General features: G+C 51.1%; 1 protein-coding gene across 2 annotated transcripts in view; it reads left to right on the forward strand.

The window, feature by feature from the left end:
* The window catches only part of HDLBP (high density lipoprotein binding protein), a 58,230-nt gene that overhangs the window by 15,409 nt on the left and 25,441 nt on the right, over positions 1-17,380 (forward strand). The window contains exons 1-2 of one of the 2 annotated variants that reach the window (XM_018039838.1): positions 13,187-13,305; positions 17,046-17,110. The gene's annotated coding sequence lies outside the window, so the exon portion shown is untranslated. Of the gene's footprint in view, positions 1-13,186; positions 13,306-17,045; positions 17,111-17,380 lie in introns of those variants that run through there. The other variant, XM_018039844.1, reaches the window with a different exon arrangement.

Genomic DNA, 17,380 nt, shown 5'->3' on the forward strand with positions numbered 1-17,380 from the left:
TGCTTCCCCCATTTGGTTGGTGTATTGGTTTCCTGCTGCTGATGTAACAAGTCACCAGGAACTTGGCTGAGATCAGCCTCTATGGGGTCAGGTTGAGGTGTCAGCAGGGCTTCCTTCGGGGGGTTCTGGAGAGACTCCATCTCTTGCTTTTCACAACTTCGTGTGCCCCCTGCAAGCGTGAGTGCCCCTTGTCACGTAGTCTTGCCATCTGAATGGCCTTCACTTAGCTCGTGGGTTGCATCCGCAGGTTCCAGGGCTCCGCACGTGGGCGTCTTCGGGGCCGTGATTCAGCCTACAGGTGACAGTTGCCAACGGATGGTCTTTCTAGTTTTGCTTCTGCGGTTACTTACTGGCGTTTTTATGTGAAGTTTTCTCTTACTAATTCTGATGACTTTGAAATACAGTTCCTATTGGAGAGAAAAGAGAAATTATTTCTTTTCATTTATTCATGTTTAGAGTATATTTGGACTAGCAACTTCTGAAGCAACAATGCATTTTTGCTACTTCCCCCCCAGTATTCTGACCTTGTAGATATATATATATGAATAACATATAGAGTTGTCTTTCAACCCCCTGCAGCAGTTTTTTCTGAAATTATCTTTCACTGTGCTGGGTCCTCCGTGTTGTCCAGGTGTGGCACACAGGCTTAGTTGCTTTGTGCATATGGGATCTTGCTGGCTGCTGCTGCTAAGTCGCTTCAGTCATGTCCAACTCTTTGCGACCCCACAGACGGCAGCCCACTAGGCTCCCCCGTCCCTGGGATTCTGTAGGCAACTGGAGTGGGTTGCCATTTCCTTCTCCAATGCATGAAAGTGAAAAGTGAAAGTCAGGTTGCTTAGTCGTGTCCGACTCTGTGCGACCCCATGGACTGCAGCCCACCAGGCTCTGTCCATGGTATTCTCCAGGCAAGAGCACTGGAGTGGGCTGCCATTTTCTTCTCCAGTGCATGCATGGTAAGTCGCTTCAGTCGTGTCCGCCTGTGCACCCCTATGGACAGCAGCCCTCCAGGCTCCCCTGGCCACAGGATTTTTCAAGCAAGAGCACTGGAGTGGGGTGCCATTTCCTTCTCCCAGGATCTTGCCGGACCAAGGATCAGACTCGTGTCCCCTGCAGTTGCCACTGTGCTGCCAGCGTGATGTCCAGGTTGTCCCCGCAAGTTGGCTTCTGCGCTCTTTGGAGGTGACCCCTTTGGTCTGTGGCTGCACCCTTGTTCTCTGCTGCAGCACGATGTCCCGCCATGTGGCCGGGATGCAGCCATCTTGTCATGGTGGGGAGTGGTGGCCACGGCCACGGCCCGCGTGCTCAGGCACCGCCTTGCTTTCGTAACAGACGGGCCTGGGAAGCAGTCATGAGTGCAGGTGTTTCCCACTCAGGCCACCGTCTGCATGGTTTTCACTTACGCTGAAAATTGGTTTTTAAGGATGATGACCTTGTCTAACAAAATAAAATAGTTTTAGAATAACAGTAACTAATGTTTCTAGGTTATCTCCCACTTGGAATATACTGTCGAGTTATTGTGTTTTAAATTTCTCTGATGCTTATGCCATGTTGTCACATTTTTATTTAGGTTGCTTTCCAACTTTTTTACTAAAACTGTTAATGAAGTATGGTAAACAGAGAACTGTGCAGACCCTTAGTGAAGATTCATGGAGCCATAAACAGTAACTGAACCTCCCATATAACCAGCATCAAGATAAAGAAGCAGGACTTAATTGTTCTTAGAGTTTATTTTTCTCTGATTTATATGGTTCTAGAGGCAAAGGGTCCATACAGTCAAAGCTGTGGTTTTTCCAGTAGTCATGTACAGATGTGAGAGTTGGACCATAAAGAAGACTGAGCACCAAAGAATTGATGCTTTCAAATTGTGTTGGAGAAGACTCTTGAGAGTCCCTTGGACATCAAGGGGATCCAACCAGTCAATCCTAAAGGAAATCAGTCCTGAATAGTCACTGGAAGGACTGATGCTAAAGCTGAAGCTCCAGTACTTTGGCCACCTGGTGTGAAGAGCTGACTCTGGAAAGGACCCTGATGCTGGGAAAGGTTGAGGGCAAGAAGAGAAGAGGGATGACAGAGGATGAGATGGTTGGATGGCATCACCAATTCAGTGGACATGAACTTGAGCAAGCTCTGGGAGACAGTGAAAGGCAGGGAAGCCTGGTGTGCTGCAGTCCGTGGGGTCGCAAGGAGTCGGATACAACTGAGCCACTGAGCAGCAGCAGAAGCAGGCAGAGGCATGGTGTTGGGTCGGCCAGTCAGTCAGCCCGTTTCCCCCGCGTGGGGACTCTGGTGGCGCTGAGTTGTCCTCAGCTTCATGCAGAACAGCTGTCAGGTTAGACTGGGACAGTGGTCCTTTCAGTGTGCATTTAAAAAGCCACAATTGGTGAATTTCTGTGTAGCCGTTTTAATGTTGAAGATGGAAGAAAAGCAATATTTTTGCCATATTATGCTTTATTATTAAAGAAATGGTAAACACACAACTGAAACACGAAAAGAGATTAGTGCAGGGTATGGAGAAGGTGCTGCCACTAATGGAATGCATCACAGGGGTTTTTGAAATCTGGTGCTGGAGACTCTGGACGACGCTCCATGGTCGAGTAAACCAGTTGAAGTTGACAGCGGTCAAATCAAGACATTAATTGAGAATAGTCAGTGCTGTACCACACTGGAGACGGCTGACATACTTGAAATATCCAAATCAAGCATTGAAAATCATTTGCACCATTTGATGTTTGGGTTCCCTATAAGTTAAGTGGGGAAAACAAAACAAAACACCTTTTTCATCATATTGCTGCAGGCAGTTCTCTACTTAAATGTAACAAAACTTCTCCATTTTTGAAACAAACTGGGGGCAATGAAAAGTGGACCCGGTACAATAATGTGGAACGGAAGAGATCGTGGGGCAGGTGAGGTAAGTACCACCAGCCACACCACAGGTCGGTCCTCATCCAGTGAAGGTGATGTTGTGTGTATGGTGGGATTGGAAGGGAGTCCTCTATCATGAGCTTCTTCTGGAAAACCAAACCATTAATTCCAACAAGTCCTGCTCCAAATTAAACCAGCTGATAGCATCACTTAATGAGGAGCGTCCAGCATAAATCTTCCATCAGGGTAGCCAAGACCGCATGCTCCTTTGATGACCAGGCAGTAACTGTTTCAGCCTGACTGGGAAGTTCTGGTTCATCCTCGTATCCACCAGACATTGCACTTTCAGATTTCCATTGATTTCGGGTTTGACAGAATTCTCCATCTCCTCCTGACAGAGGAGGAAACATGGCCTTTGCGGAGATGGATGCACTCAGGGTCGCCAAGCAGACACGTGCCTGCCAAGGCCACTGCTGGAGAGGAGAAAATCTGAACACCAGGTGTTTCTGCTCCGTCCGCTGTAGAAAAGCACTCCGTTTCTGTTCGGACAGGACTGGTTCTAATTCTTAAATATTCAAGTGTAGGTTTAGCTAGCTCTATATTCATAGCAAAGTTCGTTATAAATTTGAGCTAAGCTCATTCTAACTCATGGAACTTTCGAATGTAAATTGTAGGAAGAAAAACACCTCCAAGTATATAGCCCTAGGTCAGATTTGGGATTATTTTGTTTCTTGTGGCTCAATCGCAGGACTGGGGGGGAGCCTGCCCGAGCCCTCCTGCGGTCACCTTCCTCGTCCTGCTTTTCCAGAGTCCCCAAGCCTGTGTGTGGAAGGGCTGCTCTGAAGCGTGGCCTGCACCTGGAAGCAGGTGTTGCTTTCTCTAATGACACAATCAAAGAGCGCCGAGGAGTCCTCTGATGGAGACGGCCGCCCAGTGAGGCGCGGGGAGGCTTCTCGGTCTCTGGTGGGAAGTGCTCTGCCTGGTTTCCAGGCGCAAGGCCCCGAGGGCGCGGCCTGAGGCGGAGGGAGTCTGTGCGCGCCCGTTTGTGCTGCAGACACCGAGAGACTGCGCGGGCGTCTCGATCCTCGAGGCTTCACGGGGTTAGGGGAGAGCCGCGTCCTCTCTGCTCAGCAGCCCGTCACTCAGACGCCACCGCGGAGAAGGCGTATTGCTGTAAACGTGGTCTAAGACCACAGGAGAAAGGCCTGTGACCCTGGCTTCTGCTCTCCTATCGCATCCGAGCGGCTTCAGGCGGGGGTCTGCGCTGGAGAGAGGCGCCTGTGTGGTCTAAGGCCTCTCTCGCGTGCTTGCCTGCGTGCTCAGCCCGGCACGCGCACCATCGCTGTGAGAGGCGAATGGAGTGCGCTCAGCTCCCAGAGCCGCAAACCTGCTGTCTCTTCATGTCGGTGAGAGCGCTCCTCCATCGCTCCGCTCTGCTACCGTTCGCTGTCCGACCGTGCGCTGGGCCTGGTCTCCCTGGCCCGGGTGTCCTAGAGGTGCTTCATGCGGACAGACGTGCCTCTGACACGGCTGGGCACGCAGCATCAACACAGCGGAGAGCGGCCCCCCTGCTGCACGCGCTGCACGGACGCTGAGCCTCCCTCTGACGCAGGGCGGCGCTGCCTGAGCGCCTGCGGACCGGCCCTCCACGACCCCGTCCTACACGCGCCAGACTGCTGGCGCGTCGTCCAGGACAGTCACTGTCAGTGTGGAAACAGTGTTGAGGTGTTCCAGAAACCTTTCTCTTTGCTTTTATTTCCTTGTTTGGTGTTATTTTTACATTACGTGATTAAATGAGAAGCAAGCCTGGCGTGAGCGTAGGGGCGGGGGGTGGGGGCGGGTTGCGGCGTGCAGTGTCGCAGGCGGGGCTGGGGTCAGGGCGACTGTGGGCGCAGTGGCGTCAGGCATAGCTGCTGGGAGAACGGAGACTCGGACCTGTGTGGATGTCGGTCAGGAGGGTACCGTTCTCTTCCTGCTAGGAACAACACAGACGGCCAGCCTTTCGCTCCTACGAGAATGCAAACAGTACCTGTATCTTTGGGTATGTTGAAAATTCTGAGAGAGATGGGAATACCAGACCACCTGACCTGCCTCTTGAGAAACCTGTATGCAGGTCAGGAAGCAACCGTTAGAACTGGACATGGAACAACAGACTGGTTCCAAAGAGGAAAAGGAGTACGTCAAGGCTGTAGATTGTCACCCTGCTTATTTAACTTATATGCAGAGTACATCATGAGAAACGCTGGGCTGGAAGAAACACAAGCTGGAATCAAGATTGCTGGAGAAATATCAATCACCTCAGATATGCAGATAACACCACCCTTACCGCAGAAAGTGAAGAGGAACTAAAAAGCCTCTTGGTGAAAGTGGAGAGTGAAAAAGTTGGCTTAAAGCTCAACATTTAGAAAACTCAGATCATGGCATCTGGTCCCATCACTTCATGGGAAATAGATGGGGAAACAGTGGAAACAGTGTCAGACTTTATTTTGGGGGCTCCAAAATCACTGCAGATGGTGACTGCAGCCATGAAATTAAAAGATGCTTACTCCTTGGAAGAAAAGCTATGACCAACCTAGATAGCATATTCAAAAACAGAGACATTACTTTGCCAACAAAGGTCGGTCTAGTCAAGGCTATGGTTTTTCCAGTGGTCATGTATGGATGTGAGAGCTGGACTGTGAAAAAAGCTGAGCGTTGAAGAATTGATGCTTTTGAACTGTGGTGTTGGAGAAGACTCTTGAGAGTCCCCTTGGACTGCAAGGAGATTCAACTGGTCCATTCTGAAGGAGATCAGCCCTGGATTTCTTCGGAAGGAATGATGCTGAAGCTGAAACTCCAGTACTTTGGCCACCTCATGCGAAGAGTTGACTCATTGGAAAAGACTGTGATGCTGGAGGAATTGGGGGCAGGAGGAGAAGGGGACGACCCAGGATGAGATGGCTGGATGGCATCACTGACTCCCAGAGTTGGTGATGGACAGGGAAACCTGGCGTGCTGCGATTCATGGGATCGCAAAGAGCCAGACATGACTGAGCGACTGAACTGAACTGAATGAGTGTATATGTGGAAGCTCTGAGAAGAGGGGAAATTGTATTCAAATTACGATGTGTAATCAGACTGGTCCTCAGAGAGGCCACTCAGTCCTCCTTCCAACCACACCAGTGTGCTGACACCATTGCTGTCCTCAAAGTTTTATTTTTTTGCCAGTTTGAGAGGTGAAATATAGAGTCTCCTACCTTCAAACTTTTTTAAAAATTACAAATTAAATGTTTCCTGCATGTCTGTGAAAGATCTTTGTATCTTTTGCCTTTTTTTTTTTTAAATGGGTTTATTAGAGTGGAAGAAATACTGTACGCCCCTTGGTCACTTCTCTCTTAGATCTTTGAGGCTCATCCTCTGCCCTCAGGTGCGGTGGGAGAGGAGAGATTTTCATGACTAAGACAAATACTCATTCTGTATTTTATAAAGTTTATTAATAAGAAAAATATTTTGTCAGGTTACGTTTCTTTCTGCCTTGGTTTGGGAAACCAACTGTGTGGCACTGCTGCTCAGTAAGAGCTACAGATGTAATAGAAAATTTTCTAGTATCCACTTTAAAAAATGTAAAAAGATGCAAGTGAAATTTAAGTTTGATACTGTATTGTTTAACCTAATGCAAAATATTATCATTTCCACATGTCATTAACATAAAGTCATTAATAAGATGTTTTACATTGTGTTTATTGTACTGCCTCCAAAAAACTGTATTTTAGACTTTGCAAAATTGTATATACGTACATATTATTTTATGATAGTTATAAAATATTTATGTACATGTGTATAGAAATACTGTATGAATGAAAATTGTATAAAGTCTGATCACAAAATTATATACACATGCATGTGCGTGGCCCTCTTGGGATTTAAGTAGGGTTTGCACTGAATTTCTATGCAAGAAAACAGAAATTATTTTTCTACTTATTCTACTTAACTAGAGAATTGCAGTCTGTATGTTTAATTGGCTTTACTGTATAGAAGAGTAGGTCGTTTCTCCATTTATTTTGTTTTTTTTTTTTTCTGTATTTTGACAAAGGTTTTTACAGTATTCTCCATAAAACCTACTTTCTTACTAGATTTATTCCTAACAGTCTGTTGGTGGTGTTTTAGAACATAATTGATTTTGTGTGCTGATCTTGTTTCCAGAAAACTTACTGAGTTCTTGGTCTAACTCTAACAGTGTGTTCATACAGGCCCTCCTGGGTCTTGTGCTGGACAGATGCACTGTCCGACACTGGCAGCCTAATGTCCAGCCATGCCTGCCATCTTCCTGCCTCACTGCCCTGGTTAGGCTCCCTCTGCAGGTTTGAATAGAAAAAGCTCAGCAGCCTGTCTCCTCGTGACCCCAGGACAAGTGCCTCTGATGAGGTGCCTGTCATTGAGTTAGGGAATGTGTCCTTGCACTCCTGGTTGTTATCAGGAATGGGCAAACTGTCTCTTTATTCTTTATCCTCAAATAAACCACATTCTTTATTTGAATGGTTTGAGATGATCAAATCATTCCTGCTCCAGTGCTAATAATGTGGTGAATTGTTTTAATCTGTTTTCTTGAAGCTTACCACCTTGCATAACTGGGTTGAACCTGACTTTATATATTACACATTTGCTCTTACATCTTTGAATCAGTTTGCTAGATTATTTTAGGCTTTTGTTTTTAAGTACCTAATGAAACACACACATTTCCTCTTCTCATCTGGGAGGTACTGAAGTTCCCTGGCTTCGTGAGTAAGTTGGGAAGACGATTTCTTGGGGCTCCTTTACAGAAGCATCTGGGTCTGCCTTTCTGTTGTGACTTTTATGTTTGTGTCTTCAAATGTTGGAGAGTGTTGGTTATTTAAACTTTCTTTTCCTAACAGATTCAGTTTGGGTAACTTATTTTCCTAAAAATTACCTGTTTCATGTAAGTTTTTGATATTTCAGAGTCTCTATTGTAGTTGCAGCTTTTGACACCCTCCCTTACCCCTTTGAATTCTTCCACCAGCTTCCCTGGTGTCTCAGATGGTAAAGCGTCTGCCTGCAATGTGGGAGATCCAGGTTCAATCCGAGTTGAGACAATCCCCTGGAGAAGGAAATGGCAACCCACTCCAGTGTTCTTGCCTGGAAAATGTCATGGACAGAGAAGCCTACTAGGCTACAGTCCATCGGGTTGCAAAGAGTCGGACACGCCTGGGCGACTTCACTTGGAATTCCTCAGTCCCCTCAGTTCACAATCTTGTCTGACTGTGGCCCCGTGGACTGCAGCACGTCAGGCCTCCCTGTCCATCACCAATCCCCGGAGCTTGCTCAGACTCAAGTCCATTGAGTCGGTGATGCAATCCAACCATCTCATCCTCTGTTGTCCCCTTCTCCTGCCTTCAATCTTTCCCAGCATCAGGGTCTTTTCCAGCGAGTCAGTTCTTTGCATCAGGTGGCCAAAGTATTGGAGTTTCAGCTTCAGCATCTGTCCTTCCAATGAACACCCAGGACTGATCTCCTTTAGGATGGACTGGTTGGATCTCCTTGCAGTCCAAGGAACTCTGGAGTCTTCTCCAACATCACAGTTCAAAAGCATCAATTCTTTGCCGCTCAGTTTTCTGTATAATCCAACTCTCACATCCATATATGAATACTGGAAAAACCATAGCTTTGACTAGGTGGACCTTGATTGGCAAAGTAGTGTCTCTGCTTTTTAACATGCTGTGTAGGTTGGTCATAGCTTTTCTTCCAAGGAGTAAGCATCTTTTAATTTCATGGCTGCAGTCACCATCTGCAGTGAGTTTGGAGCCCAAGAAAATAAAGTCTCTCACTGTTTCCATTGTTTCCCCATCTATTTCCATTGTTTCCTCATCTATTTGCCATGAAGTGATGGGACCAGATGCCATGATCTGAGTTTTCTGAATGTTGAGTTTTAAGCCAACTTTTTCATTCTCCTCTTTCACTTTCATCAAGAGGCTCTTTAGTTTTTATTTGCTAAAATAATCTAGCAAACTAAATTCTTTGAATTCTTAGTATCGCCTATTCTTGCATATTCTGTTTTTTTTCATTGATCATTTTTGCTGGAGATCTAACTAGTTTTTTTAGATTTAGCTCAGTTTATTCTGTGCTGTGTGTCCTTAACTTCATTGATTTCTTTATTTCTATTTCCTTTAGGTTTATTGTTTTTCTAATTTTAGAAGAGGTTAACTAGATAGTTTTTACAGTTTCCTCTTCACCAGTATGATGGCTAAGATACTACTTTCAGATCTTCTTTGATCCATGAGTTATTTAGGAGCAGGTTTTAAAAGTTCTAGGCTTTCAAACATTTTAACTTCTAATTAATTGTGTTGTGGTCACAGAATATCTAATTTTTTGGCCATTTGTTGGAAAAGATTTGTTTTGGCCTTAGCTCCTGGTCAATTTTGTAAAAGTTAAATGTATTCTTGGAAAGAATGTGCTTTCTAATCATTGGGCAAAGGATTATATAAGTCCAATAAAGTAGGTTTTAATTGCATTGTTTTAATTTTCTGTGCATTTTTTATCTCCATAATCTGTTACCAAGAATTGAGTCAGTCTTCCCTTGTAATCTTGGCTACATCAATTTATAATAACCTTCAGTTTTTACTTGATATACTTTGTAGCTACAATTGGATACATAATCAGAGTTGTTTTTATTCTTGGCCTTCTTTGTTGTCAGTAATGCTGCTTGTCCTACAGTCTGTCTTACCTGACAGTGGCGCAGATTGCCCAGCTTTCGCTCTGTCAGTGCTTGCCTTGAGTGCTTCCTCCACTCCCATCTTCTCACCTTGAGTGTCCGTGTCCTCATAGCTTGGGCTTCTTAGATAGCTTGCAGCTGGACTTTGTAAGTGGGCAGTTGGCATATGCTGACATTAGACTGCCTCCACATCTGGATCCGTCTCTCCCGCTGCATTTTGTGCTGGATTTACCTTGCTTTTACATTGCTTCTTGTTTTACTTCTCTTGCTTCCCAGTGTCTTGTTTTTTCTCTTTTACTTGGTAATTAGTCATACAAAATAACCAGTAAGTAACGTATGACTGTTTCTGAACCTACAGTCTGATACAAGTTCTAGAACGTTGCCAGTGACTTCCCGGTGGCTCAGATGGTGAGGGATCTGCCTGTAACGAGGAGATGCAGGCTCAGTCCTTGGGTCAGGGTGACTCCCTGGTGCAGGAGACAGCAGCCCTTCCCGTACTCTCGCCAGAAGAATTCCATGGACAGAGGAGCCTGGCGGGCTACAGCCCACAGGCGTAAAGAGTTGGACTCGACTGAGCCACTAACACTTCATTTCCATTTGAATGACAGTTTGGATTTTGGCTTGAAAGTTTAAAAACTTTCTGTTTTAATAGATTTAATTTTTATTTTTATCATTCATTTAACAAGGACTAAAATTAATCTGACTTTCATTTTATTGTTGGTGAAATATGTCCTTTAATAGTTGTTTTAGCAGTTATCCATTGATAGTAGTTGCTCTATTTCTGTCTGAATATGTCTGTGTCATTCTTAAATAAGATAAAGAATTCCAAGTTGACAGTTACTTCCTTCAGCGCAGTTTCTAGGTGTTGTTTCATAAGTTACCAGTCATTTCTCTCTCAGTTCAAATCAGTTCAGTCGCGTTTGACTCTTTGCGACCCCATGGACTGCAGCACACCAGGCCTCCCTGTCCATCACCAACTCACAGAGTTTACTCAAACTCAAGTCCATCGAGTCGGTGATGCCATCCAACCATCTCATCCTCTGTCGTCCCCTTCTCCTTCTGCCTTCAATCTTTCCCAGCAGCAGAGTCTTTTCAGATGAGTTAGTTCTTCACATCAGGTGGCCAGAGTATTGGAGTTTCAGCTTCAGCATCAGTCCTTCCAATGAATATTCGGCACTGATTTCTTTTAGGGGTAGACTGGTTGGATCTCCTTGCTGTTCAAGGGACTCTCAAGAGTCTTCTCCAACATCACAGTTGAAAATCATCAATTCTTCGGCGCTCAGCATTCTTTATAGTCCAACTCTCACATCCATACATGACTACTAGAAAAACCATAGCCTTGACTAGATGGACCTTTGGCAAAGTAATGTCTCTGCTTTTTAATATGCTGTCTAGGTTGGTCATAGCTTTTCTTCCAGGGAGCAAACATCTTTTAATTTCATGGCTGCAGTCACCATCTGCAGTGATTTTGGACCCCCCCGCAAATTAAGTGTCTCACTGTTTCCACTGTTTCCCCATCTATTTGCCGTGAAGTGATGGGACCGGACGCCATGATCTGAATTTTTTGAATGTTGAGCTTTAAGCCAACTTTTTCACTCTCCTCTTTCAATTTCATCAAGAGGCTCTTTAGTTCTTCGCTTTCTGCTGTAAGGGTGGTGTCATCTGCATATCTGACGTTATTGATATTTCTTTCTGGTTGTTTTAAAATCTACTCTTGTCTTGGGCATTTTTGAGGCTTCACTGTTCTATACGAAAACAATGCTGGGCCCCTGTTCTCTTTTGAGGAGGGGAGGGAAATATACCTTTACATTCCAGATTTTTCCCAGTATTTTTCCAATATTTTTTCTCTGTCCTTTGTATTTCCCTCTGTGGACTGCCTATTAGACATGTGTTGGACTTCCTCATCCTCTCATCTGAAGTTCTTAACCTCTTTGATTTGTTCCATCTCTTGATTTTTTTTACCTTGCCGTTGTTCCCCCTGCCCAGGTGCTCTCCTGGTGACGCAGGGTGCGGCTCCGGGGACCGTGGCCTCAGCTCGGCGGCTCTCCCTTCGCGATGTCACGAAGTGCCGCAGTGTGCTGCCGGCCGTGCTGGGCTCCTCCCTGGCCTTCGCCTCGCATGTGCAGTTGCCTACTCAGGTCCTCGCCCGGCCCTCCAGTGGGCGTGTCAGACATTGTACCCGAGTTTCTGCATCACAGTTCCCCTTACCAGCGTAGACATTCAGGCTCTCCATCTCAGTGAGTGCACCCAAGAGCCTCCCTGCCTTTCTTGACTTCTGTTGATGGCCTTCTCCAGTTAATAGGGAATTTCTGGTGCTGCTGTCTGAATCTGTCCGCTCAGTGCAGTCTCCATTGCCAGCGATAATGGAAAGCCGTAGCCACCTTTAGGCTGAATGAATGACTGCTGGGAGCCCCCCCACCCCATTCTGTCTGTGCTGACAGAGTTCCACGGGAAGCAGTGCCTCTGGGCCTGCCTGCTCCTGCTCAGCCGCAGGCTTCCGTCTCCCTGAGCAGCACCTGTGTCTTGCCTGCTGAGGAGGGCCCGGGCCCAGGGCCGCTGGCACTGGCTGCCCTGCCCTGCCCCTGGCATCGGTGGTGCCTCCCCTCACCTCCGGGAGGATTTTGCTTGATCTCCGGGCATGTCTGTCGCTCTAGGCCTGGAGTGAAAGTGGCTCAGTTCAGTCGCTCAGTCGTGTCCGACTGTTTGCGACCCCATGAATCGCAGCACGCCAGGCCTCCCTGTCCATCACCAACTCTGGTTGTTCACCCGAACTCAAGTCCATCGAGTCAGTGATGCCATCCAGCCATCTCATCCTCTGTCGTCCCCTTCTCCTCCTGCCCCCAATCCTTGTGTCCATCTGTTTGCGACCCCATGGATTAGTGAGTCCACGGAATTCTCCAGGCCAGAATACTGGAGTGGGTAGCCTCTCCTTCTCCTGGGGATCTTCCCAATGCAGGTCTTCTGCATTGCAGGCAGATTCTTTACCGTCTGAGCCACAAGGGAAGCTGAGCCCTGACTAAAGAGGCCGTTGTGGAGGCATCTTGCGGAGGAGTGCAGACCTGGCTTCTCCCGCAGCCCCTGAGTGGAAGCCGCCGAAGGGGGGGCTCTGTTCTCCTGTTTGTTGTGTAGGGCTGGGTGCCTCTCAGGCAGGCCCCTTCTTACCTGCGAGAGTCCTTCAAGGAAGGAGGGTTTGCATTTCTGTAGGGAATTGAACGAGTAGCCAAGGACCCGAGGAGGAGTATTTTATGCAAGTGCAGGACAGAGGAAGAGTGTTTGGGCTCCAAACGTCCGGGCAGTGGGCTGTTTCTCCGAGTCGGTCAGGCCCGCTCGTGCTCCGGCCTGTGGAAGTTGTGAATGGCTGGGGCGGGCAGCTCATTCCCTTTGTGTTGCCCCTCGAGGTATCCTGTTTCTTTTTTGGGTGTGGGGGACCCCGCTGCCAGAGCGGCCGCCCCTGCCCGCGCTTTGCGCAGGTGGCGGTCGTGCCCGACCCCGACGCCCCTCCGGAGCCGGGCAGCCTCCGGGTGCGGAGCGCGGCGGGCGGGGCGGCGCTGGCCGGCGGCGGGCGGGGCGGCCGCGGTCTGACGTGTCCGGGCGGGATTGGAGCCGCCGCCCTATATAGCCGCGGGGGCCCGGGCGCCGGCCGGAGGAGCCTGCCTGCGGGAGCGGCGAGCGAGCGGGGGTCCCGGCCTCTCCCGAGGCGAGCGGACGGACGCACGGACGGGCGGGTGCTGCGCGGGGTGAGCAGGCCGGGCGTGGGGCCGGGGCCGCGCGGGGACGTTGGGGCGCCGGGCTGCCGACGTGGAGCACCGGGCGGGGGGGAGACGGGGGACCCTGGCAGCGGCCGCCCCGCGGGGCGCCCCCCCCCCCGCCCCGGCTCGGCCCCCGGCCCCGCGGGGCGCCCCCCTGCCGGCCGGGGAGGGGCGGCTACGTGTCACCAGTGCGCATGGGCCGCGGCGCTGGCACCGGCCGAGCGAGAAAGTTTCCCGAGTCCCGCGGCGCCGGCCCGCCGCCCCCCGCGCGCCGGCCGCCCCCCGCGCGTGCGGTCCGGCCCGGTCCCTGCGCCCCGGCCCGGGAGCCGCGAGGCGCCCCGACCTGCGCCAGGCCGGTGACGTGGGCGGCCCGCCGCCCCCTCCCCCGCCGCTCGCGCCGGCGCGCCCCTCCCCCAGCCCGGCGGCGGCGGCGGCGGCGGGGGCGGCGGGCCGGGCCGGGGGCGCGCCGCCTCACCTCCACCTGCGGCCGCCGGCCTGCTCGGCTGGGCGCGCCGCTCCCCTGGCGGCCGGAGCGCCGCTCGGGCGCGCCCCGGGGCCCGCGGGCGAGACGGACCGCACGGAAAAGTACCGAACCCGGGCGGGAGGCAGGGCGGCCGGCGCGCTGCCCCTTTAAGCCTGTCCCCGCCCGCGGGCCCGCGTGGCCGGTGGGAGGGCCGTGCTGAGGTGGCATACGCGAGTCCCTCCCGCGGCCGGTGTGGCTGGAGCGCGGCCTCGGCTGTGCGAGCTGGGCTGCTTGCTCTCAAGTTCGCGCTCTCGAAAGCACCCTGAGCAGTCTTGTCCTCACCAGCTTGCGGTGGGGATCAGAGCGGAGAGTCGTGACTCTGCAGGGGGAGGCCCGAAGTCCTGGGCGCCCCCGGTCTCCTGGCGCCTCCGCGCTCAGTCCTGCGCAGGAGGCGCAGGAAGCGCTGAGGTCGCATTCGCTGGCTGAGAAAAAGTTCCTTCTGAACTACCGCTCCTGAGTTCCCTTTGCAGAAGACTTTCTTTTGAATGTGTAATTGAAAATATACAAGGGGATCAACTTATATTTTCTTGGTTACAAGCAAAAAACAAAATCTTTCTCTTAAAGATTTGTCTGTTGTACCTTCGTTAGGACCAAACCTGTGTGACACCTTCGCATATGCCATGGCTTCCCGTGGGGAGGTGGGTGCTGGCCGTCCATCCTGTGGGAGCACTGGCCCTCTCCGGGCTGGGGGGAGCAGGAGAGGAATCTCCGCTTCTGTCTAGCCTTCTTTCTTTGGCTCTAGTTCTGCTGCTTACAAAGTTCCATTTTGAAATGTGGCTTTTTGCTGTGGGTATTTATACCCTGAGAAACAAGACTAAAGTCCCAGCTAAGGGTAGTTTGAGATCTGCATTAGGTGGGCCTGAATGCTTCCCGCAGGGAAGGTCATTGAGAGCACCCACAGTGATGGAGGGATGGGGCCGTTTTGGAGGCGTTGCTCAGATACTAGGGTCCCTCCCAGTGCTGGTTGGAGTGGCAGCAGCCAGCCAGTGAGGAGCTGCACCAGCTGTGTTTGGCCTCAGCTCCTCATTCAGGTCTCCTGGGACTTGAGATGGCCAGTTAGGGCGCCCAGGTAGAGGTGTCACCCACCAGGAAGGCTCAGAGGGGGTCGAAAGACCTCTGGCGATGGGCCTCGTTCTGCGGGGGAGCAGTTTCCTGGGAGGGGGCATAGCAGGAGGGCTGGTGATGGCCCAGCGCCTCAGGGCTGAGGTCTGCACATGGCTCATCAGGTCGGCTCTAAGGTGGATTCTTTAAAGACGGGATCTTGAGATGTTTATAAGAAAAATAACAGCCTGCTTTGGTGAGATCAGACCTGATGTTCATCTGAGGCTCACTGTGGTCCATTCACCGCCATCTGTGACAACCGCCGCTCGAAATGCGGAGACTAGAGACCAGTGTATCCTGTCAAACCAGCTTGGGGTTGGTTTTCTGTGGGTCCACTCTGTGCGCTCAACTGCCCGAGGGCCTGTGCACACGTGCGGGCGTTCGGGGCTCTGATAGGCTGTCCCTCCTTGAGCCTCGTGGACTGAGGGTCAGTAGGGCAGCTGGCTGGGAGGAGCATGAGTGGCCTCCGCAGCGAGCCGCAGGAGTGGCCTGGTGTGTGACCCCAGGTGCGGGGTGGGGCTGGCACAGCCCTGTGGCTCGAGCGGACGTGGCGGTGGTCACCCCGCTGTGCAGCCTTCCTGTCCGGGAAGGCAGGGGCTGGTCGGCGGCGGGCCAGGAGGGTGGCCTGGCATCAGGGCGGTCTTGGGGGCGAACCCGCCTCTCAGAGGGCGGGTGTGAGTGGGTTTTGAGACGCTGTCGGCACCAGGCATGGGAGGCTCTTCAGGTGGAAGGCCAGCAGGCGCGGGGCTGCCTGGAGAGTGGGTGGGCCCCCGGGTCCCGGCATCAGTGGCGCTTTCCCGGGAGCACCCGCGTCCTGGTCTGGGTGGGCTGTGCGTAGGCTGACAGCACCCGGGGGGCCCAGGGCAGCTCACCTTTCACCTCTGCCCGGTGTGGATGAGCGTCCCTGTCGGTGTGATTTAATGGAAAAGTCTTTTTTCCTTGCCTTAGTCATTGAGACCTGCAGGTTAGAATCTGTCTGTAAATAAAATGGCCTCGGTCGTTTTGTACCCACCCTCACCCCTTGAGGACCACATGTTGTGTGTATTTGACGGGAATGGGCCTGCAGAGAGGGGCTGGCCTCTGGCTCACAGAACTTCCCCCATGTGACTCAAGTCCTTCCTTACGTTTAGAGGATTTTGGGGTTTTGTAGTTTTTAAATCCTGAAATACCACAGGTCTGTGTCCCCAGCTGGGACATTGAGACCTTTCAAATCCAGAGTCGCTGGTGCAACCCCGGTGGCTGTGCACCTGCTGCCTAGCTCCTGAGCACACTTGTCCTGTGAGTGAGATTGGAGGTGCTGCTTGCCATTCGGCGGGGTGCTCTTGCCACAGTTGTGACTTCCCCGTTGTGGGCCGTGCCCGCCCATGCAATGAAGTCTACTTCGTCACGTGCATGTGGCAGCCTCGCCACCCTGAAGTCCCCCACGGCAAGGTGACCCACACCTCCTTCGTCACTGAGCAGTTCTTGGTCCTCCTAGGATGGCCTTTAAAGGTTCTTTCCAGCCCTGCTGTTTTATGGCCTGGTTTCTAAATCCCCAGTGGATTACAAGGGACTGAAGGACTGTTACAGGATAACAGCAAGAACAAAGTAACCACCAAAGACGCCGGAGCTCTTAGATAGTAGCCCTCCGTCCCCCTGAGGAGCTCTGTGCCCGGCGCACTCGCTCCGTCAGGACACAGCGTTGCAGACCTTTTCCCTTTTGGCTCAGCGGAGACGAGCAACAGGAGGACGGGAAAAAACACTTATCCGCAGGGGAACAAACAGCAGCTTTGTCAGAGTTTTACTTCCAAGTGGTTGCGTGTGAAAGTTGTGGTTCCTAAGGTATCACTCCCTGGGTCCCGGGAAGGTGCCTCTGCAGCTCTGGCTCAGGCTCCGCTGCAGTGTATCAGTCTGAAGCAAACGCGTGGCCTAATGGAAGCGCTGCTTCCTTTTTTTTTTTTCTGCCCCAAGAAATTTTCCTAGTATTGGTTAGTAGCCAAAGTGTAAATAAATAACACTTCGACCTTTTCTGGTTGAGAGGGAAGTGATCTGGGTTGTCGGAGGCAGATAAGTAACTTTTCTCTGGTTTTCTCCTTGCCGGTTCTCTCTTCCTGCCCCGAACCAGCAAAAGCTGGCAGGCTGACAGAGGCGGCCTCAGGACGGACCCTCCGGCTCCCGACCGTTTTGCTGGTGAGTGTGCCCGGCCTCCTGGCCCCGGGCTGCGTGTGCCCTTTGGCTGCGCATTGTCGTGGAGCTGCGCGCCGTGCTTCAGCGGGAAGCCCTGCCGCCCGCCTCCCAGGGTGGCGCGGGGCGTACCCCTGTGCCCTTTTGGGGGGTGGGCCATCTGGTTCCCATTGACTTTCAATCTTTTCTCCTTTTGGGTTTGCCGAGGGTATCTGATTTTGGACCTTGCTTCTAGAGCTTAATTTTTTTTAATTTGGGGAGGGATCTTACTGAATT

Source organism: Capra hircus, chromosome 3 (assembly GCF_001704415.2).
Source record: "Capra hircus breed San Clemente chromosome 3, ASM170441v1, whole genome shotgun sequence".
NCBI classification, from domain to species: Eukaryota; Metazoa; Chordata; class Mammalia; order Artiodactyla; family Bovidae; genus Capra; species Capra hircus.